The sequence below is a fragment of the Nicotiana tabacum genome, chromosome 12 (genome assembly GCF_000715075.1).
Source record: "Nicotiana tabacum cultivar K326 chromosome 12, ASM71507v2, whole genome shotgun sequence".
Taxonomy (NCBI): Eukaryota; Viridiplantae; Streptophyta; class Magnoliopsida; order Solanales; family Solanaceae; genus Nicotiana; species Nicotiana tabacum.
Window position 1 is genome coordinate 27,555,644 of NC_134091.1, and position 19,036 is coordinate 27,574,679.

Below are 19,036 nucleotides of genomic sequence, written 5' to 3' on the forward strand. Positions count from 1 at the left end.
AGCATGAGTGACAACTCAATTACTTTATAACATGATGAAAATATGGATATCAACAAGATAGAACCACTAGATAGTGCCATGGAATTGACCAGGTCACAATTCTCACAGTGCACGCCCGCATGCCCATCACTTGGCATGTACGTCACCTTAAACTTGGTTTGAACCTTTAGAACCAAGTTTAAAAGTGTTACTTACCTCAATCCGAGCAAATCCGTACTCCAATGCGCCTTTGCCTCGCAAGTCGGCCTCTAAGTGACCCGAATCTAGCCACAAGTAGTACAATACAATCAATACGGGCTAAAGGAATCAATTCTATAAGAAATTACTAAAATCTAACTCAAAATCCGAAATTGGTTCAAAACCTGGCCCCACGTCTCGAAATACAACAAAAGTCACAAAACCCGAAAGTCCATTTACTTAGGAGTCTAGTCATACTAAATTCATCAAAATCCGACACCAATTGATCATTCAAATTCCCAGAATCAACTCTCTAAATCCCTAGCCTCAAACCCCCAAATTACACCTAAAAAATACACCATCTAGGTGGAAGATCAGTGGGGAAACATAATTATTGAAGAAAAATAAATACAAGGAACTTACCTCAAGAATGCCCATGAAAATCCTCTCAAAAACCTCTAAAATCCGAGCTAAAAATATTAGATAATGAAGAAAATCGCGAACCCTTATGTTTATATGTTCTGCCTAGTCAAACCGCACCACTTTTGCGGTCCCGCTTTTGCGGTGAAAACTCCGCACCTGCGGAAGTAACTTAACTCGCCTGGGCTCGCACATGCACCCCATGATCCACTTCTGCGGAAGCTTCCTACGCCCCTCAACTCCTTCACACTCCGCTTCCGCGCCCTCTTCGCCACTTCTGCGGCCTCGCAAGTGCGGAAAGGACCTCGTACCTGCGACCTCTGCCAATTCCTTCCTAGCCTGCTTCTGCGGCTCCCTTCCCTCTTCTGCGGGCTCACACCTACGGTGCCCACTCCGCAGGTGCGATTACACCAGCAACCCTCAAACTTCAACAGCTCTTCAACTTCAAACCTTGATCCGTTAACCACCCAAAATCAACCCGAGGCCCCCGGGACCTCAACCAAACATACAAACAAGTCTTAAAACATCATACAAACTTAGTCGAACCCTCAAATCACCACGAACAACATCAAAAACATGAATCACACCCCAATTCAAGCCTAACGAACTTTGAGATTTCCATGTTCTACAAACGACGCCGAAACTTATTAAATCACATCCGATTGACCTCAAACTTTGCTCACAAGTCACAAATGACATCACAAACCTACTCCCACTTCTGGAAAGCCTATCCAACCTCGATATCGAAAAGTTCACCCCCGGTCAAACTTTTTATAATTTCAACTTTTGCCATTTCAAGCCTAATTCTACTACGGATCTCCAAATCATAATTCGGACACGCTCCTAAGTCCAAAATTACCTAACGGAGCTAATGAAACCATCAAAATTCAAATATGATATCATTTATACATAAGTCAATATCCAATCGACTTTTCTTACTTAAGCTTTCCGTTATAAGACTAAGTGTCTCAATTCATTTCGAAATCTCTCCGGACCCAAACCAACTAACCCGACAGGTCAGATAACAGTTATAAAGCATAAATAGAGCAGTAAATGAGAAAACTAAGCTACAACTCTCAAAACGACCATCCGGGTCGTTACAAGAACACAAATGCACCTCTTAATTCATCAAGCTATTCTTCAATGATGGGTATAGGAAACTTGTCTTTGACTGTTACATGGTTCAGTTCCCTATAGTCAATACATAGTCTCCAATTGCCATATTGTTTTCCTACTAAAACAACAGGTGGGGCATAAGAAATAGTGCTATGCTGAATCACCCCATGATCCATCATTTCTTGAACCAACTTCTCAATGATATCTTTTTTAACTCTAGGATATCTATATGGTCACTTATTCCTAGGGTTTGCAGATTCTATCAAAGGGATTCTGTGATCAAAAGAGTCTCTATGAGGAGATAAGGCAGTTAGTACTTCAAAGAATACTTCTTGATGAGAGCAGCTAAAGTTGGTGTGAGTTCAGCTTCCTGCGTAGCTTGGATGTTGTGGTATTGTACTCCTTCTAAATCTCTATCCATTAGTGACATCATAAAGAACTGGGCATCTGAGTCACTCAGTTTGGGTAAGGAAGTAGCTTTAGTTGATTTGAGTTGACTGTTAGCTTCTCTTAGCACATGTTTCTCACCTTGGTGCACAAATTTAATGGTTCTATTATTGAAGTCAAACAAGATTCTCCCCAAAGTACTAAGCCATTGCACTCCCAGCACTATCTCCACATTACCTAATGGCAACAACAGAAAGTCTGAAGATAATGTTGTCCCCCATAGCAACCATTGCAAATTCTTGCACACAACAACAGTCTACATCTTCCTACCATCAACAACAATGATGGATTGCTCCACTATGAAACTAGATTGGCACCCCAATTTCTTAGCAACTTCCTGATCAATGAAATTATGGGTACTCCCTGTATCAATCAGAACCTGTAAGGGCCTCTTCTCATGGTAGCCAGTGACTCTGATTGTCTGATAACCAGAAAACCCAATAAAGGTTTGTAGAGATATAGTCATGAACTCATTGCTAGCTTCTACAACTTCTTGAATTAAAATATTTTCTTCTACCTCTAATGTTGTGGCCATTTCCTCCTCTACTACCTCCACCATAAACAATTGCTTCCTAGACTTACATTTATGCCCCATTTTATATTTTTCATCACAGAACAAGCACAGCCTTTGGCTCTTTTTTATCCATCTCAGTAGTAGTTAACCTTCTGTCTAGTCTGTTAGGTTTGTTTGGGTTAGTATCAACATTTCTTTGGTAAGTGGAGTTTGGTGCAGCAGGTGTTTGGTAATTTTTTGGTTTGAAAAAAGTAAGGGTAGGTAAAATAGGATTAAAATTAGAATGAAAATTTCTAGAAGCAGGTTTCAAACTCCATGTTTTAGCTTTGGGATCAAAGACTACTTCCTGTAGTCTGGAAATTTTATAGGTCTGCATTAGAGTTCTTGGTGCTTAAATTATGACAGCTATATTCAATTCTGGTTTTAAACCCACTAAAAAACAACTGATGACATTCTCAGTTGTTAGATTAACTCCAGTTAATAATCTGTCAAATTTCTCCTGGTGCTCCCTAATCCCAGCAGTTTGACTCAGATTCTTCAAGGCTTCCATGGGATCATCAAAACTATCACCAAATCTTTCATTTAAAGGTAGCTGATATGTGTGATAAGCAGGGATTTTGACTGCTTATTAGCGCTTTTTATCTTTTATTTTAGTCCAAAAGCATTGAATTGTGTTTCCGAAACTAATGAAATTGTGCAAAATTGCAGGAATGCTGGAAGTTTGGTCTCCCGAGATGAAATCTGACTAAAAAAGGAGTGTTCCGAATCACAAGGCAATAAAGGGCACAGAAGCACAAATGTGGATCCGCAGAAGAAATTGCGGACCGCAGAATTCCATCTGCGGTCACAAAACAAGGAGAAACATTTAGCAGAACTTTGCGCAAAGTGCGGACCACACATGAATTATGCAGCCGCAAAACTAGGCTAAGAGACGAAGATCAGAGAGTGCTAAAAGACCAAGTCCAGGAACCTCTGTGAATTACAGACCGCACAATCTTGTGCGGCCACAGAAGAGTTGCCTTGCGGCCGCAACCCAAAAATGTGCGACCGCAGAAGATTGCCTTGCGACCGCAGTTACGAAATGTGCGGCCGCAGAGCTCCACTTCCTGCGAGATTAAGAAATTTGTGGATCACACATAGAATTGTGCGGCCGCAGAACCTCCCGAGGGGTATTTTTGTCCGAGATATTTAGCCTTGTATAAATAGACGAGTTTAACAAAATTAGGTCAAGTTTGAACATTTGAAGTTGCTGTAGCCGTTTTTCTTTATTACTTTAGGAAGTTTTACATTACTTTGGTGTATTTACATTAGATTTAATCATTTTAAGCTTCCATTATGAGTTTAATTAGTTTTTCTTCCTTATCTTCTTCAAACCCCATTATGAGTAGCTAGACTTTTACTAGGGTTGTGACCCAACTCTAGTGTGTAAACCTTATGGGTATCTAATTTAGTGCTTGTTTATGATTGGTGTTGATTATTTAGCTTAGTTCATACTTTAATTGTAGAATTAATGGTTGTAAATATTAATTAATGCCTATTTGACTTAGTCTCTACTTGAGAAAGAGGGACCTAGTCTAGGATAACTTAGCTAACACGGAATTGGGTAAATTGAGAGATTGATTAACCCAATTAAAGGGTTCAACATAGAGATAGTAATAACCCGACTTGAGATCTTATTAACTGTTTTGGGTGATACCCATTTGGTCTTGAGAAAGCCAAGTTGTGAAAAATCACTCTCTGACTAAGAAGTATTGAGTGGGTAATATAGAGTTGAGAGTTATAATACACCCCAATCAACAAAACAAGCATTAACGTTTTTATCCCAAACTCTAGTATGTAAACCTTATGGGTATATAATTTAGTATTTGTTTATGATTGGTGTTGATTATTTAGCTTAGTTCATACTTTAATTGTAGAATTAATGATTGCAAACATTAATTAATGCCTATTTGACTTAGTCTCTACTTGAGAAAAAGGGACCTAGTATAGGATAACTTATCTAACACGGAATTGGGTAAATTGAGAGATTGATTAACCCAATTAAAGGGTTCAACATAGAGATAGTAATAACCCGACTTGAGATCTTATTAACTGTTTTGGGTGATACCCATTTGGTCTTGAGAAAGCCAAGTTGGGAAAAATCACTCTCTGACTAAGAAGTATTGAGTTGGTAATATAGAGTTGAGAGTTATAATACACCCCAATCAACAAAACAAGCATTAACGTTTTTATCCCAAACTCTAGTGTGTAAACCTTATGGGTATCTAATTTAGTGTTTGTTTATGATTGGTGTTGATTATTTAGCTTAGTTCATACTTTAATTGTAGAATTAATGATTGCAAACATTAATTAATGCCTATTTGACTTAGTCTCTACTTGAAAAAAAGGGACCTAGTCTAGGATAACTTATCTAACACGGAATTGGGTAAATTGAGAGATTGATTAACCCAATTAAAGGGTTCAACATAGAGATAGTAATAACCCGACTTGAGATCTTATTAACTGTTTTGGGTGATACCCATTTGGTCTTGAGAAAGCCAAGTTGTGAAAAATCACTCTCTGACTAAGAAGTATTGAGTGGGTAATATAGAGTTGAGAGTTATAATACACCCCAATCAACAAAACAAGCATTAACGTTTTTATCCCATTAGGAAAACACCTAGGTTGTGGTCACAGCCCTAGGCCTTTTACCCATTTGGAAAAAACCTTAAAACAATTATCTCATGTCTACTTTTTGTATCTTGCAATCATTAGATTAACAGTAAAAATAGAAAATAAATCCTTGTTGTGGAAGTGCAATCTAGATAATCCAATTGCTCATTTGAAAAATATACCCCTAACTCCTATCCTAACTCCCAGTGGATTCGACCCCGACTCCTAATTGGGTATTTATTATTGCATACGACCGTTTTATATCTCTATTGAGGTGCGCTTTGGATGTGATCACTAGCACATTATCGGTCCATGATAGATCCAATGTAGAAGTTCTTGCCTTTACATAAGATCTATGCCAAGTAATGGCATCACCATCCATATGAATAGATGTCATCTTCACCCTTTGTTTAAAAGGAAGTTCATCCATAGAAAAGTACTGATCGGCCTTATACAACCATGTACGTAAATCTACGCCATGGAATCGAGAAAAATTTAGTTTTGAAAATCGAGTAAAAGAATTACCATGTCCCTGGTGAGCAGACCCACTGTGTGACTCCTTGTTCCTCATCTCCATTGGTTCTCCTCTGTTGATCGAGGATTCAACCACAATTTGTTCCTTTCCCCTCTAAGTGATAAGCCCAATCGCTTTCTTAAGCCCTAACAATTCCTTGTCTGCTTGTGAATTCTTTTTACTCATACTCATCATGCCATCCATTACCTTTTGTAACTGATCTTGAATATACGGTAATTTTTCCTCCATTTCATCAATTGATTTATCTTGATTTTTACTACGAGTCATCTTTGATTGTGCCGAGAAGTTAGCTGTGATACCAATTGAAACAATCAGTAGGAATCGCGATAGAATTTGCTAATCTAGGAGCTAAGATCGAAGAAGATTATAGCTAGCTCAGGGAACTACCGAGAGAATTATATGGGAGAAGATTTAGGAAGAGGGAATTGAGTGATCTTTATTCACGAGTGGTTCCAATTACAATATAGTAATGTATTTATATCACAACTATGGAAAGTAATGAGCTACTGTCTTTCTCTCTACAATACATTTCTCAACTAACTGCTTCAAATAACTTCTAACTTTGTAACTAACTCACTGACACCTATAACTAACTTGATGCCAGCTGCTGCCTCATTCCATTTCTTTTGCATTCTTGCACTTGCATCACTATACTAGAATACCTTTAAAAAGAGATACACTGTACATTATTAAAATTTTAATGTCTTTAAATAACCTTATTATTTTACTTATCACTCATGTAATGTTGAACTAGACACTAGTGATGGATCTTTTGAAGCAAGAGATACATTCAAACATCTCTATAACGACCGTATTTGTTCTATTACTTTTTGGATATTATAGTGAAATATTATTATAAAAAAGATAGATTATAACGTAACATGAAAAATTAGTTTAGCAAAATTTGACTGTTATAATAAAGTATTGTTATAAAGAGGTCTAACCGTACAAGAGAACAATGTTTCACATTTATTTAACATACTAGTTTTCGGCCACGTACGTTACACGTGTATCTCATACTAATTCATGCAAATATTTTTCAAAAAGGTAAGGAAGAGTTATTGCAATCTCAAAATCCTTTAGGAGAAAATTAGAGAGCATAATTTTACATAAACATTAAGATAAAGACAAATTTTTTTTATGAAAATACCTTGTGATTCTTAATATATAAGCTAAAATCTCTTGGACTGTCACCAATAAATTATATACATTCATCATCTTTATTATTGAAGCTTCACTTTTTCAAAAGTGGACAAATAAAGGTTAATAAATTAAAGAGAAAAAAGATGTTAAATGAAATGCTCCTTCGGAAAGAATAGATATGAAATTTACAGACGTTGAGTAACTATAATCAACCAAAGGAATAATGTCACGGCCCAAAATCTGCTAGAGGTTGTGATGGCGCCTAGCACCGCTTTTAGGCAAGCCAACAGTGATTTACCGACTTAATTACTCATTTTAGTATTTTGAAATCATAACTTTCCTTAATTGAACGGTATAAAATAGAATTTACAAAGTAAATGAAAATATTTACACGATTACGACAACGAACAACCCGTACAAAAATCTCCAAAATTCGGTGTCACAAGTGCATGAGTATTTTCTAAGGAATATAATGATAATACAACATTTATCACGAATGTAATATGACACAATAAAATAAATAGTACAATGGAGACTCGGTGCACTGCGACGCATAGCCTGGAATGCAGCTCACATAAATTCTCCTCAACTGATGCACCTACACATCAAGGTGATCATCATTGAACCTGTCAGATCCTGCACATTTAGTGCAGAAGTGCAGCATGAGTACGTAAATCAACGCATACCCAGTAAGTATCTAGCCTAACCTCGGAGAAGTAGTGACGAGGGGTCGACATCGACACTTACTAGAGGTCCAATAAAGCGATATAATAATTCATAAGCAGATATGAAGCACACAACAATAATGGAGTGAATATGTAAGTTACATAATCTTCCAAATATATCTTTCAAATTATGAATTTTTCAATCTTGTATTCTACCTTAACGGCTCAGAAAATGTCAAGTGCCAATATCGAATGAATAAAGAATACCATATAAAATGTCGGGCATCGGTGAAAAGATAATTTCATGAATATTCGGACTACCAGTGATATAACGCACGATTATGCCGAGGTCGTTCGGCCCGATCGAGAATAATGTGTACACTGCCGAGAGTCGAGCGGCATGAATCATAGATGCATCTATCTACTGCCGAGGCGTTTGGCCCGCTTCATAAGAATAGGAAGGAGGTTACCGAATTACGAGTCACGTATTTACAACACCATACATGGGTACAAAATAAATATAATATTTACCGTTCTCAATTAACTCGCCCACAACTCAAAGTGTTAAGGCTTGGCTTAGTATACATATATTTATTTGTAAATCAATTTTAATTATAACTTCGATTAATTAAGCCAACAATATGAGTTCAAATAAACCAAATATTACATGATAAGATCCTAAGTCTACCTGGACATAAACATACTATATCTACGTACGGACTTTCATCACCTCCTGCGTATGTAGCACCCACAACTAGTTGCACATATCAATAAATATCACCTAAGGGGTGGTTTCCCCCTCACAAGGTTAGACAGGAGATTTAGCTCGCTCCGAAGTTCCATAACCGACACCAAAACCTCTCTAACACCTCAAACCAAAAGCCTGTCGACCCAAAACTATTCAACAAATATGCAAACCCATCAAAATATACTCTGATACCCATAATTAATCATTTAAAATAAATTCTCAACTCCGCTCGAAAAGTCGATAAATTCCACCCTCGGGCCCACGTGCCCGGATTTCGAATATATATTCGAAGATAAACTTTACCTATAACCTTACGAACTCAAATATATAATTTATTCTCAATTCTATGCCCAATTTCGTGGTCAAAATTCAAAAATATAAATTTCTAGGTTTTCTACCAAAATCCCACATTCCTACTAATTTTCATGTTTAAATCCATGTATAAACCTTGTATTTAACTCACAATATGCGGGAATTACTTACCTTGGCATAGATCATGAAAATCTTTCCTTGAAGCCCTCCAAATATCGCCTCAACCAAGTGAAAAATGGGAGAAAATGGTCAAATCCCGTTCTTAAAACAACACTGCCCCAACAACCTTCTCGCACCTGCGAAACATATGCTGCTTCCGCAGCTCCGCTTCTGCAGAAACTTCCTCGCTTCTGCGGAAGCCCCCTGTTAGTAGACCATCGCACCTGCGGAAATTCTTCTGCTCTTGCGCAACTGCAGGTGCGACATAGCCTAGCACATCTGCGCAAAATCCCGCACCTGCGCAAAACCCCGCACTTGCGGCCCTGACCTCGCTTTTGCGCATACACAGGTGCGCTGCCCACTTCTGCTCCTGCGACTTCACGCCCAGGATGCCCAAGCCGCTTCTGCGTACCTCACCTCGCTTCTGCGAGGTAGCTTATGCGACCAAACTTCCACAGAAGCGGTCACACTAGATGCTTCCCAGCTTCAGCATCTCCTAAGTCAAAAATAAATCCGTTAGCCATTCGGAATCCACCCGAAGCCCTCGGGACCTTAACCAAATATACCAACATGTCCCAAAATATAATACGAACTTAGTCGAACCTTCATATCACATCAAACAACGCTAAAACCACGAATTGCACTCCAATTCAAGCTTAATGAACTTTAGAACTTCAAACTTCTACATTCGACACCAAAACCTATCAATCAAGTCCGATTGACCTCAAATTTTGCACACAAGTCATAAATGACATAACGAAGCTATTCCAAGGACCGGAATCCCAAACGGACATCGATAACATCAAAATCCTCTTAATCCCAAACGGACATCGATAACATCAAAATCTTCTTCATCCCAAACTTGGGAAATTTTTAAACCTTCAGAATGCCAACCTTCCATAATAAGCGCTGAAATGCTCCCGGATGATCCGATACTCAATACGAACATACGTCTAAGTCTGAAATCATCATACAAACCTATTGGAACCTTCAAATTATGATTCCGAGGTCGTTTACTCAAAAGTCATTCCTTAGTCAATTCTTCCAACTCAAAACTTCCGAAATTAGAAGTTTCTTTCCAAATCGACTCCGAACTTCCCGAAATTCAATTCCGACCACACGTACAAGTCATAATACCTTAAATAAAGCTACTTGAGGCCTCAAATCGTCGAACGACGCGCTAGAGTTCAAAACGACCGGTCGGGTCGTTACATTCTTTCCCACTTAAACATACATTCGTCCTCGAATGTGATAAGGACTGCTCCGAAGTTGCCCAAAATCACTGTATAACACCTTGTGCACCTACCCGTGCCACCACATTCCAATTGGACACATTAGCTCGATCCAGACTAAAAATCCTCCCTATAACCTTAGCTAACAAGATTTAAAACCAAGTTCCAGCTCCCAAATTTCTTTACAAGGCCTGATCCTTACACACGGACACCGTACCAATCACCACGCACTTTACCAAAACATGATCATGCATCTATGCTAAAATCACACCATGCACCACATAAGTCGGTTGCCCATAATAACATCCTCCGACCATAATAGCTGAAAGTTTACGAATCCGGTGCCCCCAATACCTCTCATGACGCATATAAACCTTGTTCCAAATCTCGCAATACTGCCACGACGAAAGAGACGTATGGAAACTCATAACCACCTACCGAATCAATAATTCATGGAGTCTCTTCTCCTGACAAGAACCATTACCTCATTCTGAACTGAATAACAATATTTTCTCAGTAAGGTATCTTATATAAATCTGATTGCACTAATTTCAGGTCCAATAATCTCGTCTCACCCAATACAAGCTGCTCAAAAAATAAGCCATCTCAGATACTGTAAAAAATCTTATATGACGCTCACAATGCTCCAATAAGCTATAACTCGAATGTGACACATAAGGAGGAACGAACTATGGAAAAGAATTATCCAGCCCGCATAACGAATAAAAAGGTCGAACAGATGTTATGAACCCTTTTCAGAGGATGAGAAACAAAATATGCAGGGATAGATATAGGGAACTGTACTCAACATAACACTGTTGCAACGCGCAAACTGATCCAAACATAATACCGTTGTGGCATGCAACCTGATCCAAATAACGTACCCATGGCGGCATGCCACCCGATCCACTCATAACAACAAATAAGGACAAACCCCTCAAGACATAATTTTTCTACCTACGGAATACCGAATATCGGCCACAAGCACGCCAAGTGCAAAAATACAACTCTGGGGAGATGAATAGAGCAATACGCCACAAAACTCAAGCACGACTAAGGTGCGATAAATGACCTGCATCTCGAGAGCCATTCTGCTCATATGACACCACGAGCTACACGGGAAATCAACACGTGTGCGAATAATCAAGCCGCCTCACAACCCACATGGCACAATAGAGATTTACATGGAATACCTAACGACAGGAATAACACCCAATGCCCGACGACTCCTCCGTAAATAATGCTATGACGAATGAACACGTCCGACCTGACGTAGGGCACACATTCACATTAGGCCCACCAACGGACCTCAAACCGCTTCCAATCATACCATACTAGGCCAATAACCTTCCAAATATCCACAATGGCCCTATTCATAACACATAAGAGCAACCGTCAAATCCGAAACAAACTCACACGGGCCATAACCCAAGGAATAGAATTCCTCTCAGGCATAAACTCTCGCATTTGCGATACTACCATAACCCCCATACTTGGTTTTAATCTTTAACAATCAAGTGACTAACATGCCACACTTATACAAATCTCCCTATGGGGTATGCTCCCCTGACCTTCCGCTCAAGTAGCAAGGCCTGCACATCCATACTACCAGTCGTACCAATCCTGTAAGGCAAATCGCAATCCGCAACTTAATACACAATGCCTTTTCCACAGAACACCATTCTCAAGTGACACTAAGATAACGTAAGCTTAGTCTAAATATCTGAATTCTTCCCTGTTCATTCGAGCTCGTGACATTCTTATCAACACCGATCCGCCGCCTTGATCCTCAACTTCCAATTCCCATGCCGCTCACGGTACCTATCATGCCGTTATGCGGGAATACATGAATTCATCATAACCCCTGAACTACCAATAGAATGACACTTCATCGGCTAAAACCCCTTTCACTTAGCTCATTTTCGAAGAGCCCATGCAATACGCGCTGAATTCCCAAACTACAGAAAACACAACCTCGCACCATGATCTAAATTGTCATAACTAATCCGGGATCCATCTACATAACAAAGCCATTTGAATCAAATACCTCCCAAATCAATCAGGTCATGGTGACTGTCAAGACCGCGCGTGCAACCACAAACCACATGTATAACTTCACACCGTGAAGGCACTAATGCTTTCCACAATCATGTTGATTCAACCATTACTAACCAACCCAACTTCTTCCAATTTACCCTTGACCTGACTTAGAAATATGATAGCTTTATTCACAACATAACAAACTAAATCCGCATTCATCCCGAGTGACCCGAACCGCGAGGCCATATCGTCTTAATACCCATGACTCATCTCATACCTCCTTACGCGCACAATAGCATCCCTAACTGGTGCACCCATTCTGTCAGACCTTCCGCGAGTCCGAAGCTATTTCTTCCTTTCCTCTAATACTGCACTTTAATTCTTGAATCCACTAGGACCATTGTTGAGAGTCATCCACTCTGACCTGGTCCCAGATATAACCAAACTCCAACGTTCTACTAGCACATGAACACCCTCTCGAAGAAGCAACCGACTGAACTCTTTTCCTTGTACATCATATTCACAAAACATAAACTCCGAGTCTTCCCAAAACCTGCACATGAATTGATAAGGCGGAATATAGTGCACATTTATCAATTTCTTTGCTGAATTACCCCCTGATGTCTCCTTTTCTTAGTCACAAATAATTCACCAATGCACCGATAACTAGAAGTTGCACAAGTCGACAACCCCGCGATCCAATCGTAGACGGTGGGGCTCCTCCACTTAGCTTTAAACTACCATTACATAATGTAGAGCCCACAACGATTCCTCCTTCTCAATTACCATGATCTCGCATCGTTAACCCGCTAGACTTCTCGAAGTCTTTTGTTACACTTTTCATGAACATCCTGAATCACCAGTCACAGTCACACACTCAACCTCTTACCGGGTAGCAAGTAACACTCATAGAAAAAGTTTCATCAACATCACGCCACCGCTAACCTGCTCACAGGAGATATCCCACATGTGGAATTCCCTACCGACATCTTCCAACGACGCTGCACTGGGTACAACTACCACGTAATCAGTAAATTCTCCAGAGCTCATGCTCGCCCACTAGCTGTATAAGTCTGCTCCTTCCCTATTGGTATCGACTGAAATTTCAACAATACCTTCTGAACTCAAGTCATATTTTACCCGAAGCGATAATCAGATCTTTACACCCCTCTTCATTTCAAACAAACTCCTTTCCGCCATACTCAATATTTCTTTGTACAGTAACCATCACTCCAAATAAAATGTGTAGGCCAAATCACCTTCCATCACGATTCCCAAACCGTTGTACACTTTCTCAAGGCACTCGTCTATCCTATCACGGAATCCATATGCTAATCTGCCACTTTTACTTCAGTTAAGCTATCTCCTTTAAGCAACTTCTCAACCTTTGCTTCTCATTCTTGACCTGCTAGTACTTCAATCACCGCGAAACACTCCCCGCCATGTCTTTACTCATACTTCGCTGCTCAAATGTTGCATCAAATCAAAATGCATCTCTATGGAACCTGAACCAATAAAAATGTTACCGACTCTAAGCCTCTTCGAAGATCATCTTTCTCGAGCCATCCACATTAGAAATACAAATTCAATTATGAACCGATGCACACAACTATCTCTCACAACCGCCCCTCACGCACCATTTCACAGCACCCTGCCCCAAAGGTAAAATCCAAGAAGACCGTAACACCGGCGAACCATAATGCGTTCAAACAAGGACGGCGACACCGCATCATATTGAAAATTCCATCACGCTCGAAAATATCAAGTCTTGTTACTTCATCAACCAAACATGGACATCTATAGTCCGATTGCCTTCCCTTCACTGGAATTAAATATTGAACCCCTTAATCATGTATTGAGAAATCCTATCTTCAAGCCATTCACTGACTCAACACATAACGAGCACCTTACCATTAAACCAACATTGTGCGATAACAACGCGTAGACATCGTAGCAATCCGTACACGATCTCGTAACCATAAAAGATATAGATACTGAGCTGGAACAAAGAACATCCCTCCACAAGGCAATGATAATATCCTGCCCGAACATGCATGGAGAAACATCCGGCACCACGTCTGTAGTACCACTACAACTCTTCGATGCCCAATTGATAACAAGCGCTTCGCGCCTCATAAGATTGAGTAGGAAGTAAATAAAGTTACAAGCCTCAATGGAATCAAACCGCACAATGAGAAAATCAAGAAGGGAAGTGCTCCTAGCAGTCCTGTAGCCTCTCGAAGATAAGTACAGACGTATCCGTACCGATCTGCAAGATTCTACTAGACTTGCTCATGACTCGTGAGACCTAAGTGAACCTAACGCTTTGATACCAAGTTGTCGCGACCAAAAATCCGCTATAGGCCGTGATGGCGCCTAACACCGTTGTCAGGCAAATCAATGGTAATTTACCGACTTAATTACTCATTTTAGTATTTTGAAATTATAACTTTCCTTAATTGAACGGTATAAAATAGAATTTCGAAGTAAATGAAAACATTTACACGATTACAACAACGAACAACTTGTAGAAAAATTCCCCAAAACCCGGTGTCACATCTGTCCCGAATGTAATAAGACAGAATAAAATAAATAGTACAATGGAGACTCGGTGCACTGCGATGCGTAGCCTAAAATGCAGCTCACATAAGGTCTCCTCAACTGGTGTGCCGACGCGCCAAGGTGATCATCAATGGACCTGTCAGATCCTGCACATTTAGTGCAAAAGTGCAGCATGAGTACGTAAATCAACGTGTACCCAGTAAGTATCTAGACTAACCCCGGAGAAGTAGTACCAAGTGGTCGACATCGACACTTACTAGAGGTCCAATAAAGCGATATAATAATTCATAAGCAGATATGAAGCACACAACAATAATGGAGTGAATATGTAAGTTACATAATCTTCCAAATATAATAATGTGTACACTGCCGAGGGTCGAGCGGCACGAATCATAGATGCATCTATCTACTACCGAGGCATTCTGCCTGCTCCACAAGAAAAAGGAAGAAAGTTACCGAATTACGAGTCACGTGTTTACGACACCATACATGGGTACAAAATGAATAAAATATTTACCGTTCTCAATTAACTCGCCCACAACGCAAAGTGTTAAGGCTTGGCCTAGTATACATAATTTTTATTTCTAAATCAATTACACTTATAACTTCGATTAATTAAGCCAGCAACATGAGTTCAAATAATTCAAATATTACAGGATAAGATCCTAAGTCTACCCGGACATAAACATGCTATAGCTACGTACGGACTCTTGTCACCTCGTGCGTACATAGCACCCACAACTAGTTGCACATAACAATAAATATCACCTAGGGGTGGTTTCTCCCTCACAAGGTTAGACAGGAGACTTATCTCGCTCCGAAGTTCCATAACCGACTCCAAAGCCTCTTTAACACCTCAAACCAAAAGCCCGTCGATCCAAAACTATTCAACAAATGTGCAAACCCATCAAAATATAGTCTGATACCCATAATTAATCATTTTAAACAAATTTCCAACTCTGCTCGAAAAATCGATAAAATCCACCCTCGGGCCCATGTGCCCGAATTTCAAAAATTTTTAAAGATAAAATTTACCCATAACCTTACGAAGTTGAATATATAATTTATTCTCAATTCCATGCTCAATTTCGTGGTCAAAATCCAAAAATATAAATTTTTAGGTTTTCTACCAAAATCCCACATTTTTACTAATTTTCATGTTTAAATCCATGTATAAACCTTGTATTTAACTTACAATATGCGGGAATTACTTACCTTGGCATAGATGATGAAAATCTTTCCTTGAAACCCTCCAAAAATCGCCCCAACCAAGTGAAAAATAAGAGAAAATGGCCAAATCCTGTTCTTAAAACAACACTACCCCAGCGACCTTCTCGCACCTGCGGAATATATGCCACTTTTGCGGATCCGCTTTGCGGAAGACCACTGTTAGCAGACCATCGCACCTGCAGAAATTCTTCCGCTCCTGCACAATCGCAGGTGCGACACAGCTTAGCGCATCTGCACAAAATCCTGCACATGCGGCCCTGACCTCGCTTCTGCGCACACACAGGTGCGCTGCCCGCTTCTGCTTCTGCGACTTCACGCCCAGGCTGCCCAAGCCGCTTCTGCGGACCTCACCTCGCTTCTGCGATCAAACTTCCGCAGAAGCGGTCACACCAGCTGCTACCCAGCTTCAGCATCTCCTAAGTCCAAAATAAATCCGTTAGCCATCCGGAATCCACCCGAGGCCCTCGGGACCTTAACCAAATTTACCAACACATCCCAAAATATAATACGAACTTAGTCGAGACTTCAAATCAAATCAAACAACGCTAAAACCATGAATCGCACTCCAATTCAAGCTTAATGAACTTTAGAACTTCAAACTTCTACATTCGATGCCAAAACCTATCAAATCAAGTTCGATTGACCTCAAATTTTGCACACAAGTCATAAATGACATATTGAAACTATTCCAAGTATCGGAATCCCAAACGGACATCGATAACATCTCCACTTCATCCCAAACTTAAGAAATTCTTAAACCTTCAAAATGCCAACCTTCCATAATAAGCGCTGAAACGCTCCCGGGTGATCCGATACTCAATCCGAATATACGCCTAAGTCTGAAATCATTATACAAACCTATTGGAACCTTTAAATCCCAATTTCGATGTCGTTTACTCAAAAGTCATTCCTTAGTCAATTCTTCCAACTAAAAGCTTCTGAAATTAGAATTTTCTTTCCAAATCGACTCCGATCTTTTCAAAATTTAATTCCGACCACACGTACAAATTATAATACCTGAAGTGAAGCTACTTGATGTCTCAAACCACCGAATAACACGCTAGAGCACAAAATGACCGATCGGATCGTTACAAACAAATTTGTGAATCAAAAGAGAACTTGATTTACTATTCACTGATGTTTATTAGGAATTAGTTTATAAGAAAAATGATAAAAAAATGACTGATGTGTGGTATCTTTAATTTTTATTTTCTATTAAAAAAAAAAGGGCAGTCCAGTGAACTAAACTCCTGCTATGAGCGAGGTCTAAGAAAAAGTCGGACCACAAGGACCTTTTGTTTTCTATCCAGTATTCTATTAATTCGGATTTGCACCATAAAATTTCACTTAGGGGCGCTTCCTATGAAAGACGACTTTACTTTCAGGTTTGAACTCGAGATTTATAATTAAGAATGGAAGGGCACTTGCCACTCTACCAATCTTTTTATAGTAAATATACATGCGACCTTAGCTTGGTCGTCATGTACCATTGAAGGTCAAAATTTTAGCATTATTTCTAGTTAATTAATTAGTTATATATTCGAGATGGTTCGAGTATGTTAAGAGGAGAAGTATAGAATTCCCAGTTAGGCGATACGAGCGGTTAGCCTCGGTGGGTAGCACGAGGGGTAGAGGTAGGCCTAAGAAATCTTGGGGAGAGGTTATTAGGCAGGATATGACGCAGCTGGAGCTGACTGAGGACATGGCCCTAGACAGGAGGGTGTGGAGGTCAAAGATTAGGGTAGAAGGTTCGTAGGTAGTCGAGCGTTTATCTTTGTCTTACTCAGTTCGCTAGCATTAGAGTTAGTATGATATCGTTTATCCATAGATAGCTATTACTACCTAGAGTTTGACTGCATTTTTGGATTCAAACTTATTTCATCTTGATGTTATTCCTACTTGTTGCAATCACCTTTTCTTTTTCAGTCGTTCTCTAGACGAGGGTCTATCGGAAATAGCCTCTTTGCCCTTCCAGGGATAGGGATACGGCTGCGTATATTTTACCCTCCTCAGACTCCATTTGTGAGAAACCACTGGGTTTGTTGTTGTTGTTGTAGTAGTATTTGGGTTCTTACGAACATGTTTTGGACTTTTCTTTTCTTTTTTAACTCATTCAAAGACATAAAGTTTTATTCTTTCAATAGAAAACAATCTTGACATGAAAAATTGAATAAACACACTGAAACTTAACGGCAAACAAAGCTTCTTGCAACACTTACCATTAAAAAATAACATAAATCGGGCAATATTATTCAGCAAGAAAATAAAATTATGACTTATATAATTTAAATAAAGGATTGTATCGTAAGAAAAAATTTCATATACGAAGAAATTCTGTTTGTACAATAATAAATCAAGAAATATTAAAATTTATGAACTGCATATTCCAAACATTAGTCCACCTTTTACTTCTTTGATATGCCAAGATATTGTCCACATTTTACAATCAATTCATTAAAATATAAAAACTTACTATCCAATTACTATCGTGTTTAAAGAATTGGTTAAGAAGAGCCAAAGAAAGAGTTGTTAGAAATTAACAAAACTCAAATGAAAAATAACACGCAAAGAAGAAAGTTTACCTTAATTTGATCGGTGTAGATAAGCATCTTGTTTCGGAGAACATATGAATTGTTAAATCTAGTTCAGCTCATGCTTTTAAAGAAAATGAAGATGAGAGGAGGCGTATATTAATGTGCTTAACAGTTGAAAACTGAAAAGAAAGATATTCCAAAGGTTTAGATAAATTGTACTCCTATACATTTATAAAAACCACGGCAGATGAAAATAATTCAAGTGGCTGCAGTAATGCACGAAAGTCCAAGCAGTAATTCTCTTTTGATTTACCTTATTCATTTTAATTGAAATGCAAATTTATTTTTTGAGTAGTCCAAGTAGTAATTATCTTTTCATTCACCCTATTTATTGCAATTGAAATATATATTTATTGTTTGGGTAGTTGAAATGTACATTTATTTTTGTACAAATATATATATAGTAGTAAAGTGAAGGTAAAATAGTCTTTCAGTTTCTGATGGATACTTTAGTAATTATACCTTACACTTTGGGTTTCACACTTATAAT